Source organism: Lissotriton helveticus, chromosome 2_1 (genome assembly GCF_964261635.1).
Source record: "Lissotriton helveticus chromosome 2_1, aLisHel1.1, whole genome shotgun sequence".
Lineage (NCBI taxonomy): Eukaryota > Metazoa > Chordata > Amphibia > Caudata > Salamandridae > Lissotriton > Lissotriton helveticus.
In genome coordinates this window covers 1,408,691,845-1,408,707,695 of record NC_136059.1, presented here as the reverse complement: position 1 = coordinate 1,408,707,695, position 15,851 = coordinate 1,408,691,845, and the positions used below count along the sequence as shown (strand labels likewise).

The window sequence follows — 15,851 nt, the reverse complement described above, 5'->3', positions numbered from 1 at the left end:
ATTAGTGATTAAAAAAACACCATGCACTCACTGCCAAACAATGTATTGGTGTTGGCTATTTTCATCACAAGACTAGTGACCCATGATAGGGCAGAAACTCACATTTTAATGTATTGGCTCTGCATTTATTATTATGCCGATCTGGTCATAAGGTACTTATGACCGAAACGGAAGCTGGCGGTTACTTACTACATGCTTTGGATTCACGATGTGAGTCGCGTATACAGGGACTCACCTGGCTGCACGCATTTACAAATCAGGTTTCTCCTTTAAGGGTAAGACGCATGTGACGTCCAATTTAAATGACGTCAGACGTTATAAATATTGGCGCGTTTGGTGACGGTCCGTTCCGAAATTCTAATATGCCCTGCTGTTGTTCGGACTCGTTTGGCCCGTATTAGGGGTTTGTTTTAAAAGTATGGAACTCGTATGCCGAGCGCCATTCTTGTGGCCATATGTGGGTTACATCGCTATGTTCATGTTTGGTTTTGCCCGAAAATTACTTCTGAGCTGGATATGAGTTTAGTGAAGATGTACTGGTTGTCAGATATGAAGGGACCTTACGGTGCTTGCGTCTGTTTGCCTGCTTCACGTTCATGTCCAAAGGCGTAATGCGGTTTGAGTTAGTTCCCTAGGTTGGTATTTCCCAGGACATGAGCAGGATTGCTTGTTAAAACTGGCCGTGTATCCACTTAGCCTTCATTACAGTTGGGACTGTGTTGTTCCTTGTGAACGTTTGTTTTATTTTATGTTTACATAAGAGAGGCTCTGCGAAACATGTCCACAATTCCACGTTAGCTGCCTGAATATGGGTGAGACTTTTGACGAATGTTGGGATGCGTGCCAGGTTTTCATCACTCCGTTGTCACCTATACGGTTGAACATACGATGCACACGATGCAGCTCAATCCACCTCTAATGCTGATAGCGGGGTGCAATTGTTAAACGCTTTATGGTATTGAAATACGATGATGCAAATAGTTCACCCTGGCAAAAGAATGAGAAATGTAGTTGTGCGCTAATTTGAGGCTTTTTGCTAATTGGTAATAACAAATGTGTTTCTTTTTGGCTGCTCTGTTTGAGTCATGAGTTTCATTAGCAATGTTTCTTCGTACTGGCTTTCACATAGCTATGGTCTTAGGGGTACTCTGTTCCCATCACCTCATCACATATGGTTTAAACACCAGTTAATTTGAGAAAATCGATTAGGCCAAGTCACTGTGGCAGGTCCCCCTTGATCAACTGTTTCAAATTACAGTTGGGCGAGCCAACAAATTAATGAGCCAAGTCAGGGTTCCTGCATGGCTCAAGGAACCTATACACTAACAGAGCCAAGGACATGTTTGACTGCTTGACATGTAAATCATGCAGTAAACATCATATAAAAATAAGGTAGTCTTTTCAAAGATCATAATGTTGTATTTTAACACGCCATACTGTCTCACCATAGTGCATCCTAGTGTATCACTGAATTGAGAAGCCTCTATAAAGTCATAGTTTTAGATTTTCCCTTGCTGCCACAATTTCACCACTCTGACAATACCACTTGTGAGCTAAGAGGCAAGTTAGCTGTTGTTTACCTTGTATGTGGCCTAGATTCTTTTAAAACATGGAGCAAAGTTATAGCCTACTAAAACACACGTGCAAGGTTTTTGTACAGCAGTTTTTCAGGTTGCTGTCATTTGTGGTAATGAAGAAAATGGGGGCATGCTGAAATCAAACATTTGTGTTAGATCACAAAATGTGGTTGTGCGGGGAAACCGTGATTGATCACAGATCTAAAGGATAATTTATTCAGCCATTACATGGGTATACCTGTCACCTGTTTTGCATCAACGGTTACTCCCTTGACATTAATTATTGGCACAGGAGTGTGAATGTGTGTATATTCCTACTCATACTTTCATTTCTTGATATATTGAAACATTACAATTCATCATCCAAATAAGCATCCATAAAAACATTTAAAACAAGTTATCCTAAAAATATTTAAAACAATATCTAAAATATTTGCACAAACAATTCACTTGACAATCGCATGAAAGCAGAAATGACATCTGGAGCATAACTATTTTACAGTGGCTAGCACTTAACATCGAATTATCCTTGCTGTGTGCAAAAATAATGCCACAATCGAGGAGGTTTTGCTTTTACATACTCTATATGCTTCTTCTGTAGTTGATAGGCTGAGGGGATCTGTACATGGGGACAATCAATTTGGACCTTGCTTTTGCATAGAGGGGTCAGAAAAAACAGAACATGCTCATCACTTTCACGTGCATTTTTGCAATAAAAACAGCAGTCAGATCCCCGATTCATCTTACTCCATTTGACAGTAAAGGCTGCTACTGGGGGTCAACCATGTACAAGATACTATAGACCAGCTTCCATAAACGCTGTGTGATGTTAGTATTAAGTACCATCTCTATCTTGGATGCAGACCTTCAGAATGAGAGTTCAAATGTCTCTCTGGTAGAAGTTAAGGCCACAATACTTCGAAAAAGGATGACCTTCAGTTTATCAAAGCTGTTCGTAACCTTTCTCACAGGTCTTAGTGTCACCTCCCTAACAGTGCAGGAAGATGCTAAATTAACTTGTGTGCAACAACTCAAATTGATAGAACTTTCAACACAAGTTATGCCAGCTCCATTACTACAGACAGCCTTGATTGTGAATCAACAATGGAATCTTTCGATAGTTAAGTAAAAGTCCGATTTTTCATGTCTTTATGGTAACCTCTGTGGTTGCCTCACCTGTTTCCCACCCACCTATCGCTTAATAATTCATTGTTTTTTTGAGATAACCTACATTTTCTAGACAGCAGGACGAGGAAACAAGGTGAAAACTGCCCGTTATGTGTTTGAACAGGTCATGTAATGCTGGTATATGTGTATGCATATGAAACTTTGAGGCATGGAATGACCTGCCCCTTACCAGTTAAATATAAATATTGCTATGAACACAAGTGAGACTGTTCTACTCTTAGCACCTAATACTGTGCACAAACACTGAAAAGAGGAAGCAATGCCACAAAACACTTTGTAATTTACTAAATAAATGAATTTTATCAAAGTGCTTTGTGGCCTTGCTTCCACTTTTCAGTGTTTGTGCACAGTATTAGGTGCTAAGAGTGTGTGTGGAGTGTGTAGAGAAGGTATGTTTACTCTGTAATTTACTAAATACATGAATTTTATCAGAATAAATATACCTTCTCTACACACTACATCAATGTATGATTTCTGCATTTAAAAAACACTTTAACACCAAATATAAACTCTACACATAAGCACCATATGAACCTGCCAATCAGTAAGCAATGCAGTCCAACAGAGTGAAGTAGGTATGTGAGGAACTTATCTGCTCGTCTGGTGAGCCATAGAGTTGGCCATGATGGGAAGGACCTCTTCCACCAGGGTTTCAAACACCTCTGGATAGAAGACTGGGACCCTCACACCTTGTACACAGGACATGCTGGCTCACATATATGGCAAACAGCAGCTCAAGCAGAGAAGGTGTAGATTGCGGCAGTGTCAGTAGGCAAGTGAAGTTTGTTGTACAGCACAAAGTACTTGTACACCACATAGGCAGACTTAACCATGCACTGACACCGTCATTGGACTGCAATGTTCTAATTGACCAATGTAACACACAGGCTTCAGCTTCCATGTGCGAAACCGCCTACCTCAAGGTCAACTTCTGGAATAGACTTATGAATTTGCAATGTCCGGAAAGGGACGCCAGGCAGTTGCCATTTTGGCTGCTGTTTTTCAAAAGTGAAATATCAGTATAAGGCGTCTCATTCACTGCAAGCAGGCCTACAAGCGGAGGATCGAAACTGGGGATTTCTGAAAGGGGGGTGGCCGACAGGAGTAAGGTATTTTTTATCAAAAACTTAGACACACGAGTGCCCACAATAGTGTGGTGGCCCACTACTTTGTTGCAGCGTTTCATTGCATCCTGAAACATGGTAGGAATCAAATAACACCAGCCATGAATCTGAACTACTGATTTTGTAGAAGTCTTCTGTTATCCAGTGCAAAAGAAACACAAACTAAGGCTTTGTTGTTCTCCTATCTGAAAGAAACACTACATAAGTCATATGAAGACACAATGAAAGGACCCTAACAACTCTAGACAAGTTAACATCAGAGGCTGTGAACAGTGGCTCTGTTTCAGATGTGCATCGTTTATGGACATCCGGAGTGTGAGCCCATAAATGGGGATGCCGATGGATAACTGTCTTAATACCTGCATGTCATTACTTGCTGGCCTGAGTACCATTTGAACCCCGCCAAATAAAAGCCCTGACTACAAACATTTCACAAAATATCTACAGAGGGGGTACTCCTTGTTAATAGGAAAAGCAATGCACCAACAGCTACATATACCCTTCCCTATGATGTCTCGAATAACTCTGTCATGTAGGGCCACAGTGAAGATGGAATTGTGTGAAAATAAGTTAACATGTGAGACGTCTATGTGGTTGTTAGCACCAGATTTTGTATCCAAAGATCGACAAACAGATGCACACGTTGGTGCAAGATGAGGGAGATCTGGGAAAGCAATGTTGTGAGAATGCCAAAACTTTAATGGATGTGTAAATTGGAGATTTTCTGTGCTGAATGTGTTTATAGTTAGTGTTGTTGGCATGGTTTAAGACACACCAGTCACTGAGTATTGTAAAGATGTGTAAGTCACACATTTGTTGTTTTGGACAGTATTTAGAATGTACTAGTACTGTATCATCTATTCACTGTCCAGGAAATTCTGGTGGGAAAAAATTCCTAAATCACCAACAAAGTACTCCCCCTAACAACGTATTCACTACTACGTGGTCAGGTAACTCTAAATGATATTTGAACTAAAAAGGGTGGAACACCTATGTGAAGTTGCTGGTGGAACACCACTAAAGCATGGGTAAGGAGGTACATCCTTTTGTTTTATATTCCCTCACACCCCCTAGTGGTGTCATGCTTCATCATAGGGACACCCTGATGCCTAAAAGTCAGGGTGGGCTCAACCATCCTCCAGGAAGCGCTTAAGGAGATGTTTTGGGCCAGGGGGATAAAGATTAAAAACCGCAAACAGATCCCGGTTTCCCTTTATTCTTGGATCTGTCAGGGACAATAAAAACAAGAGAAGTGGGTCAACAGGGATATTATGGTTCTTGGACCCTACAGCCAACATGTTTCAGTCCACATAAGCCCCATAAAGGGTGCTGGATTTTCTTCAGGGCGGGACTGGAAACCCCCTGGAAGTCCAAGTAGAGAATTTCCCTATACTCCCATTAGTAGGGGCAGATAGCTGCTCCCTCTTTTCCTAGTTTTTTTTATATATGTATGTGTCTCGAGTTATCACTCCATCCCGTATTGGGAGAGGTTAGACTTCACATGGGACCTCAACGTTCAGAGGTGTAGCCTTATAGTCAAACAGCCGTCAAAGGTCCTGCCCCGTGTCTCTTCCTATTTGGAGGGGGTCCCACCGCTTGGGGAAAAAAATCCTTCTGTACAGCACTCATACATACTTGCAAAAATGATTGAACTCAGACCATCACATGGGCCACTGTCTGTGCACATGAAGTTGCATGTCCTTCAATATCAACATTTGCACAGTAGCTTTCACTTGAGGACATGTCAAGGCTTTCCCATCAGACATGCAAGTTATTTAAATGCGTACATTAGAGCTGACTTGGAAAACCCTTCAGAGATTGCATGTGTCACACAGGGAGATCAGTCACGTGAAAGGAATTAACACCTGTGTGCACATGTGCACGCTAGTACTCTAGCCCCTTGAGGAATACCAATGTTCTTTAGATATATTGATTCAAATGTTTGTACTTGCAACACATCTGCCACACATGCAATCTAACCATACACACAGGCTTATTTACACGCTCCTTGCACCACTGGTGTGCCACTTTTTGTGACAAATCGCTGGCGCAAACTCCTGCGCCATATTTAAAATAACCCGTATAGCCACCCTGCGTGGCTTTTCCTGTCCGTGTAAATATGCCCCCTTCTCAAGCAACACTTTGTGAGAAAGGGGCGTTACATGGGTGTGCCTGAGGGTATTCCCACGAAACACCCATGTATTTTGCTGCATTTCTAGATTTACGAGAATTCGTAAACCTGGAAATGCGTCAGAATGCTACCATGGGTGGTGTAGCAAGGCAAAACGAGGAGAAATGTTGACATTTCTCATTATTTTTCCCTCTTACTAGCGGTGCTGCGTTCTGCAGCACACATAAGAAGAGGAAATCCCTCTTTTTATTTTTTGTTATGTTTTTTTGTGCAGGAAGGTACTCCTTCCTGCACAGAAACAACCCCCCCGCAACGCTGGCACCCTTGCACCATGGCGCAAGGGTGCCTGCGTCGCACATGGCAGCAGATTGTGCGTCAGAGCAGTTCAGTGGAGCCCACAGGGATGCATCATATTGTTGTAAATATGACGTATCCCTGTGTTTTAAAAGTGCCGCAACGTGGCGCAGCCAAAGGGGTTGCAGTGCCGTGCTGCAACACTTTCTTGTAAATAAGCACCACAGAGTTTAAAGTAAAAAATGATCACATTGTTCAAACAAAGTACACATACATACCCACCATAAGTCTGAACATCTTTATTCGATGTATGTCAACTTGTACATCCATGGGACACTTTGACATCTCCAATTGTTTGCCTTCTTACGTGCCATTTACTGGATCAATCATATGTCTACTAATAGCACAGCACCACACATGGCGGATCCTAACATGTTGTTACGCATCACTGACACCAACACTGTTACACATTTTGATATTAAACTATGACAGCAAGTTTGTGCGTATGACAAATACGATTTATTAAGTAACCTGGCACATTAGTGGAAAACACATCAGCCCTTTGGGCAGTCTATGCAATAGATTCTGGTGGCACATATACAATCTGTAAGCCACCTCACATGCCTAATCAACACTGTCAGCACAAACTCACCTGGAGGGTCATCTGTTGGTTAAGGCAGGCACCTCTGTGTTTAATATGGGAGGGGTGTTCTAGGTTTTGGGAGGGGTGGCCTTGGGTTTAGTAGGGGTGCGTTTTGATTTGGGAGAGGTGGACTTTTTGCTCTGGGAGGGCGTTTTTTAGGAGTGAAACAGGTCCTGCCTGTTCTTTCTGGAGGTACATTTATGAGGAGGTAGTACATGATGTGGAAGGATAGGGATGGTTAAAGCTAGCCTGGGTTGAAGGAGGGGAGGGAAGTGTCCTACAGGGTAAAGTCCAAGGGAGAAGTAATGGTCACAGGTAGAAGTGGTGGGTAAATCAGAGATGGAGTCAGTTTGGGAAGTAGAGGTAATTGAAGTTTCTGCTGTTAGGTGATCTGATGTGGATTCAGGCGTGTGTGGGCTGATGGGGTGGTGTGAATGGCAGTATGTCCGCAGGTGTGGTGTGCATGGGTGTATGTCTGCAGGTCTGCAGATGTGGTGTATGGGCCGATGGGGGTGGTGTTCATGGCTGTATGTCTGCAGGTGTAGTGTATGAGTTGATGGGATGGTGTGCATGGCTGTATGTGTGCAGGTGTGGTGTGTGGGCTGATGGGGGTGGTGTGCATGGCTGTATGTCTCCCGCAAGCCCATCCGCTCAACGATATTTACTCTGGGGATACGGATAGTCATAACCTCGGGACCCTGGGTTCTGATCCATGTTAAAAAGGGTTCCCAAATATCCCTAGGAAGAGAGGCCACTGGCATCAGTTCCCAGAAGGTTTTGAGCTGCTCCTGACAGAATGCAACATCCATAATCCAGGTCTTCACCTTCAGCACTCCTGGTATGTCCCAATGAATAGCCACACACCTCTTGGCTAATAAGAGCAACCTGGCCAAAAAGCGCCTAGTTTCTGCCGGTGCGTCCCTCGTGTAGCCTAACAGCCCCAAGAGGGGCGTTGGTTCCAGTGTTTTTTCCAGTATTTTACTGGCCACCTTGAGTATCTGTGACCAATAGTTTGTAATCTGGGAACAATACCAGGCCAGGGGTGGGAATGAGGCCTGGACAGAGCGACCTCTCCTACAGTTTGAGTCCTCCCGAACCTCCAGTTTGGCATTAACCTTGATTCTTTCGTACTGGTGTCTCGTATCGCATTGGTCCTGAAGCAATATGTGCTATTGTGACCCAAACATTTGTTGTGTTGTGCCTACATAAATGCAATGCAGACTTCACATGGACACCTTCCTCATTGTCTGAGGTGTATGTATCTGTTCCTGTGTTTCGTCATTGTAGGTTAAAAGTGCTTGCACACAGGACTTGCATGTCTTTGTGTAATACCACCAGATATAGGCAACAGTGGCTTGAGTGGTCCCTGAGTACATCAAATGTGGTTCAGACATGTCTAGGTAGAGAATTACGTTTTGAGATTTTATTTAAAAAAATCTTTGTTGCAACCTACATGTGCATGTCAGTTGTTTGTGATCTATCTTTTTTTTAAACATGGTGTGCGATATAGACATATTTATCCCCTCAGCCCATGTGGTAAACCAATGCTGGTGCAGATGTCCAAATTAACACTGTATTGTCAAGTGCTGTTGAAGTTGGTAAGGTAGTCCGTCTGAGTGAAAAAATCTGATACATTCAATACATGTATGTATGTCCTCACGCGAAATCTGATACATTCAATACATGTGTGTATGTCCTCACGCGACCTGCTAGTGTACGAAGGTTGTACCACTTTATTTCTGTCAACAAAACCATGTTTACTGTAGTCACATCTGTTACCCCCTTGAGTGCCTTGAAAATAACAGTTACGTCCTCAGCCGTGCCGCTCCTGTGCCGAGGATGGAACCGCTACGTCCAAGGCACATCAGCAAGAAATCATTCTTTTGTAAACAGCAGAGCGATTTCCTTTTCCTTTTTGTTTTTTTAGCCCCAGTAGGTGGGGAACTGTTTCCCCAACCTCCAGAGACATTTTTTTCTTCTTCAATGGAATGACAACGGTGCGCTAATGTCTTTGCATTGAAAGTGAAACTGAAATGAGCTGCAGCTCGTTTCATTTTCACTGCTTCAGTGCCTGCGGGGCTATCTCAGCCACCCGAGCACCGAAACACAGGAGAGGTATCATTGTAAAGGGAAGAATCTCCCCTTTCCAGTGCTACCCTTTCCAAGTGGATCCCTGCTTGGGGATTGCTGCAGGAGGGCGTTCCAGCCACTAGACACCAGTGAGGGGGGAGCGGCCCCTTGGGCAAGAGCTTCTGCTTTCCCCAACTTTTTTTAGGCACATTCAGTCTTTCCTTCCTCCTGGGAAGCATATGGGGCAATAGCCCCCTATTTGCCCCCTCACCTGGGGCGCAGAAAGTCCACTAGGAATCAGGGACTTTTTAAATGTAAATTTAAAGATGGTATCTTTCCTTGAATGGTCATTCCAAAGCCCCCACCAAGTATTTATCACTTTTTGCCCCCCTCGGGGCAGAAAGCCCAATAGGACCCAGGGTTTACATTTGTTCTGTAAATTTAGGGGTGGGGGCTGCCTAGAATGGGCATACCAATGCCCCCACCCATAAAAAAACCATCTGATTCTGAGGGGGGGGGGGGGGGCAGGAAGCCTGGGGGGGCAGGAAGCCTGCTAGGCACCAGAGATACGTTTATGGGCATGTCAGAGAGCGGCTCCTTAGACAAAACAGGCTTTCTTCTGCAGAACCTACTTTTCTCAAAACCCCCGAATCTAGCTGTGTTTTGGCTTAATTCTCAATACTCTACTGGGTAATACACAAACCATAGGTACGTTTACAATCCTTAGGATTTTGGAAAGAAAAGATGCACATTTGTTGTGGATACCTTATGTGGACAAAAAGTTATTATGACTTAAGGGGAAACTACCCAATAAAGGTGTGGCACGGAGGAGGTGGAGAGGCCCTGCAGCAAAGGGATTAAACGTGAAAACACACAAAATATTTTTACATGGATGTTTCATAGTAAAATGTATGAATGAATACGAGTGACAATGTAATTTATGGTTTATAAGTAGGGCTTTTATGGTATTTATTTTTTCAACATTTCCGTCTGTATTTATCCATATTTATTTTTTGGTCATTTTATCTGTATTTATCCATATTTACTTTGTGTTTTGCGTATAAATGAAGTTGAAAAACTATACATTTCCATATTTATTTAACTGATAGGCGCGCACTCATACTTAGATGTCTGTCGGGTTTTAGCTATTTTAGCTGTCAAATATTACATAACAACACATCCACCGGTAAATACTTGCATTATACCATACATGTATGTTGACATATGCTTTTATTTAAATACATTTTGTCCTGTTTTTTAATTTACCATGCTGTCCATAGGCTCAGCTGCTGTCCTATAATTCATCAAGACAGCAAGGAAAGTCACTTTAAAGGAGCACCATTTTCTGTATTTATCCACTTTTAAAAATAAATGCAGACAGAAAACCCATTGTTTTCTGCCTGTATTTATATGTGAAAATCCTTAAAAACGGAAAACAGGGACCCCTATTTATAATCCATTTTATTCACAGAACAAAACCTTTAACATTACTGATAGCTGCGTCAAATGAATGTAAAAATGTGAAGTATACAGTCATGATTGATGAAATTATTATAGTAGAGTCCATAGGTTCTGGAGTCAAAAGTCTAAATTACTCCTCACATCAGACTGTGAAAAGTGTGGAGATAGAATCAACAAAGCGACGTTCGTGCTGAGGTGGCTCTCTACCGGTGGTTCTGGTCTTGCCACCCTCTTCCAGCTGCTGAACCAAGGGTGCTTGCGGGTGGTAACTCTTCTGTCAGTGCCTCCCTTCCTGTGGATGCTGCAGGGGTTGATAGTGCTCAGGTGCTTGGCACACAGAGAGGGGTAGTTGAAAATAAGGCCCTGCAGAGGGTGCTGTTGATGTCCTGCAGCATCCCTACCATGCAGGCCACCTCGGTGTGGACCCCAGATACTATGGTGCGGACCCCAGACCACCTCTGCCCGGATTGTGAAGCTTCCTGGTGTTGAATCATGCAACTCCATTTCCCTGACTTCATTTACAACCTGGTTCAACACACCTAACGTCCGGGTAAATGCCCAGGACTTGTGTGATGACAGCCCCACTGCCCTAGGCACAGACTGCACACTCCCACTGGGTCCTGGCTCCTGACTGACTGGGTTGGTGGTCATCTGATAATCCCGGACTCGGGAGCATGAGATGGTATTACCTGTGCTAGGCATAGTGGTTGTGGGGACAGATGTCTGGGTAGTTTCTGCTGTGGTTTGGGGTGTGTTGGTAGATAATAACAATGGGGTAATCTTATCAAGTGTAGAACCTGGGGATAGGTACTTTATACGAGCAGTGGTTCTGCCACAAAAGGAATTAATACATTTCTTACTTAGTCCTCACAGAGGTAGGACTTCAATGAATGATTCAATAAATCACAACACTGTTTGTGCAAACAAACAATACAACTACATTGAATAGTGTTAATATATTGAAAAAATCATGTATTTTAAAGAATAAGTAATATATAACAGGACAAATACACAATCTACACAACTAACATAAGTAGTTTTTTTACAATAATGACAAAAAAGAAAAGTGAATGAAGTGGTTTTATACATATATCAACAATACAAAATATACTTGATAGATATAACACATGAAACATAAATTGACTGCACAGCATTGTATTAACAATGAAAAGACCCTAACGTAACATGTGATTCATCTTCTTCGTTGTAAAGGTCTAGTTGGGCAACAACACTTATTTTTGAATGTCAACATTTGGACCCCTAATTACGTGTGGCTTAGAAAAACATCACCAATGGGTCTTCATCAGGACTGGGAAACAACTGTGCACTGCCTTCTAAGGAGAATGAAGAAGCAACTAGACTTGTTGTCAATATTCAATGACTTGTACATCCAAGGGGCTCAAAAGTGTTTCACAAATATTGATAGTGGCGTAGTCTTCCTCCTTAAAATTGTTTAGACTCACAAATCAGGTAGAGGGCTAGGAAAACCTTTGCGTCTTTCTTATAAGTTTGGATAAAATATAAAGCCAGAGGCACACGTGCTCCCTTGGATCCTCCGGCGCCTTTCGCTCGGAGTGTAATGTCTGAGTGTTTCCCACAACTAATGGCATGCACACAATCAATTTGACTAGCAGGGCCAGAGGCCTCTTTTTGCGTATATAGTCAGGAATCAGGAGCAATCTTGCTTCCTTAGGTCCTCCGGCATCTCATGCTCTGAGTTCACTGACATGTTGGGAGATGCTTAGTCAGTCCAGTGTGCTTCAGGAAGACGGTCTTCACTGAGGGATTCTTCTCCTTACTCGAAGTCTCAAGTTTTTAAATTTGGATGGCGCAGCACTTACAAACCCCATTGGAACATGTTGCCTTTTATGGATTTTTGGCTTTTTGTGTCATATGCACCATTGGCCATTGCCATAGACCTACATCCGGGATTTTTTCTATTTTTCTCAGGGAGTAGATGTGGAAGACTATGGCAAAGGCATATTAGATGCCAATCAATATATTCTAATAATGTGGCATTTCTTGTGGTACGGCTTACCAGAGTCCATTCCTCCCTGTATTCCTTCCAAGCTCTGTGTGTAGGCTGGACATGACCTTCTCACAGGACATGAGTTGTAATGGCTCTCTGGGGAAACCACCGCCAGTCCTCTGTGCCTCCTGCTGGTAGATGTTGTACTTGCAAAACACCTTCTTGCAGAGGTCGTTATACGTCTTCCTATGTTGTTCTTTGTGCGCAGGGTGTTTTCAACAGCATCTACTCTGTTGACTATGCTTTCCCACATTTCTGCTGTTGAACTGTGAGGAGCATGCTGGACTTGGCTTCAACTGAGGCTCTACTTGAATGATTTAATTGAACATGAATCTTAACTCAACTTCAGTAAATGCAGGTATCTCAGTTGCCATTGTTAGGGGTAAAAATAAGAGTAGTGACTTCAAAAGATATATACCAACGGGATGATGAGATAGCTTGTGAGAAAATAGGTAAACAGGTAGTGGAAATTGATAGAGGATAGTTCCTCAAAATACATTAAATGTGCATTTAAAGGTGTTGTGTCCTTTAAAGTGCTGGTTCTGAATGCAATGGCAAAGAATGATGGACAGGGTTGGCGTGGTTTCATAGTGTGATTGGCAGGCTTGTCCACTTGTATCACTTCTGGTGTTTGGCATTTGGATACTTACAATGGTCAGTGTTATTTTTTTTTTTCCTTTTTTATTTTCGCACCCCGGCAATGGATCACCTTTGAGAAACCACCATTGGCTGTGCCTTGCTGTGAGACCACCCATGTCACTTTGTACTTGTAAAATGCTCGGCGCTAGTGATTGACTTACTTCCTCATGGAGGGAAGTTCCTTCAAACTGTTTCCCTGCTGTTTGTATATGGGACACTGATACTCAAGAGGGATTGTTGTTCAGGATACTCTTGAGTTTATATAACCTCATCCCCCTTTCAAAAAGAGCCCAATGCTTTCATTGCTTCTGAGTACTTTCCCATTACTTGTCTTACAGCCATAATTACATATTGTTACCTAGTGAATAATCACTGAAGTCCAATCCTCCTGTGCATTTTCACTAAGTGCAATTGGTCAGGTGGGGAACTGACATCCTAAAGCTACAGCAGGATGTAATCTGACATGAAGTCCAATCAATTGCCTTGCAAGCAATATGATACATTTATAATGGCATTGAAATGGGTAGCAGGGTAGACAGAATCTGTTATTCGTAATGTTCATTATTCCTACTCATTGCAGCCTAACCCTTCCTCTCTGAAGTTATCAGATGACTTAATTGCATTTGATGTACCATAACCTGAAAGAATTGCTGCGAGAAGGATACACTCACTTGGCTCGCAATAAGATCTTTTAATCTGTGTCTAATAAAGGTGCTAGAGTTGTGTAGAGAGTAGTAGCAAATGATGCATAGGATTGAGAGATGTATGCTTGGTTGAAAACACAAATTGAGATTTTACTTTCTAGTGAGCTGTGAATTTTTACAATATTACTGATGCCATAGTACTGATATATTAACACTTTATAAAAATAATTTTGTTGTTGTGTTGTATTAGTTTGAAAATATTCAAGATCTAATAATGTTAGATGCACTAACAGTTGACTTTTCCATCTACAGAATTAACTGAATAACCATTAGTGGCAGTGTTGCAAAATAGATTATCCCTACATTGCTGAGAAAAAAAGATAATAAATCTGTTTCCGCATTTATTTATCAATGTATATGGTAAGTCAGACTCACATTTATTCATTTTATTTGTCATTAAAAGAATTCATCGCATCTGAAGGTTCTCCGTACCTTATAGTGGGGTCTTCCGTATCAATGTAATGTCTGTAAGGATGGTAGTATTATGAATGACGTTATGGTGCTCATGATGGCTAATCGAATACTATGACTGTCTCCAAGGATGCCAAAGCTGCTTTAGATACTTGTGCTAGCAATAGGTCATTAGAGGAAAATACTGCCTTTGAGGCTTGAATGAGTTGTAATAAGTTAGAGTGATTTTAATTAATTTGTCATGGAGGGACACTCCTTTAACCTGTGTCCTTGCTGTCTGTATATGGGACACTGATACTCAAGTGAGATTGTTTAGGATATTCTGGGTTCTTCTTACTCCATCCTCTTTTCAAAAAGAGCCCAATGCTTTCAATGGTTCATAGTACTTTGCCATTACACCACCTACTTTTCTTAGTCATAATTGAGATAGTTACGTAGTGCATAATTAGTGATGTCCCATCGTCCTGTGTGTCTTCACCAAGTGCAATTGGTCAGGTGGTGCCCTGACATCATAAAGCATGATGTCATCTGAAATGAGGACAAAAGAGTTACCCAGCAAACAATAGGATACATTTCTCTTGGTATTTATGTGTAGCAGGGTAGAGAGGATGCCAAACTGAAAACTTAGATGAACGAAGTTAGGGTATTTTTTGAGTCGTCTAAATTTGTATGAACGTGCTGTAGAGCATACTAGCCTTGATTCACCATTTATTAGATAGAAGGCCTTGCCTAAAATGAAGCTGGTAGCATATGCTATTCATAGTTTTTTTATTATTCCCACTAAGTGAAGCATTACCCTTTTTCTCTCAACTTATCTGATGACTTAATTGACTCTGGTGTACCATATCCTAAAACAAACGCAGTGAGAAGGGTACGCTGGCATTAAGATCGATTTATCTATGTCCTAATGTTGGTGCTACAGTTTAGAGAGTGGTTAGCAAATCCGGCAGGGGATTTAGAGAAGTATGTGATGTTGAAAGCACAAATTTAGATTTGAATTTCTAATGAGCTGTGGATTTTCATAACAACACAGACTCCATAGTACTGATCTGTTTGTGGTTTATAAAAAGCAATTTGTATTGTTTTGCGTGTAGTACATTTACTAACAGAGGACTTTTCCATCTGCAGGTTATACTGAATGACCAGTAGTGGCAGTGTTGCACAACAGAGTATCTCTGCATTGCCGAGACTAAACAAAAACAATGAAAAATTTGAAGTCTTCAAGCATACTGCATCATTTTACCAATTTATGTGGTAAGTAAAACTCCCCATCATTCCTTTGGGCATTAAGACGTTCACGGCATCTAAATGTCCTCACTACCTTATAGTGGGGTGCTCTCCTTAAATATAATTTCTGTCAAGGTGGAAGTAATATGGATCACATTGTTTTAGTCATGATAGTTAATAAAAATCTAATTGCTTCCAAGGCTACCAAAACCTGCTTTAGGTACCGGTGCTAGCAATATTCGATCTGAGGAAATTACAGCCTTTCTGGCTGGAATGTATTACCTTACGTTAGTGCGATAGTGAAACTTTCTGACGGAAGGAAGCGCCTTTAACCTCTTCCTCCTGCACTCCGT

At 41.9% G+C, this 15,851-nt stretch overlaps 1 long non-coding RNA gene across 1 annotated transcript; it reads left to right on the top strand.

Annotated features, from left to right (window-relative positions):
• The first annotated feature begins 324 nt into the window (after positions 1–324).
• LOC144819778 (uncharacterized) lies at positions 325–15,525 on the top strand. The gene is made up of 3 exons (XR_013607561.1): positions 325–416; positions 14,113–14,220; positions 15,400–15,525. It is a non-coding gene; the product is annotated as an uncharacterized LOC144819778 (long non-coding RNA).
• The last annotated feature ends 326 nt before the right edge of the window (positions 15,526–15,851 follow it).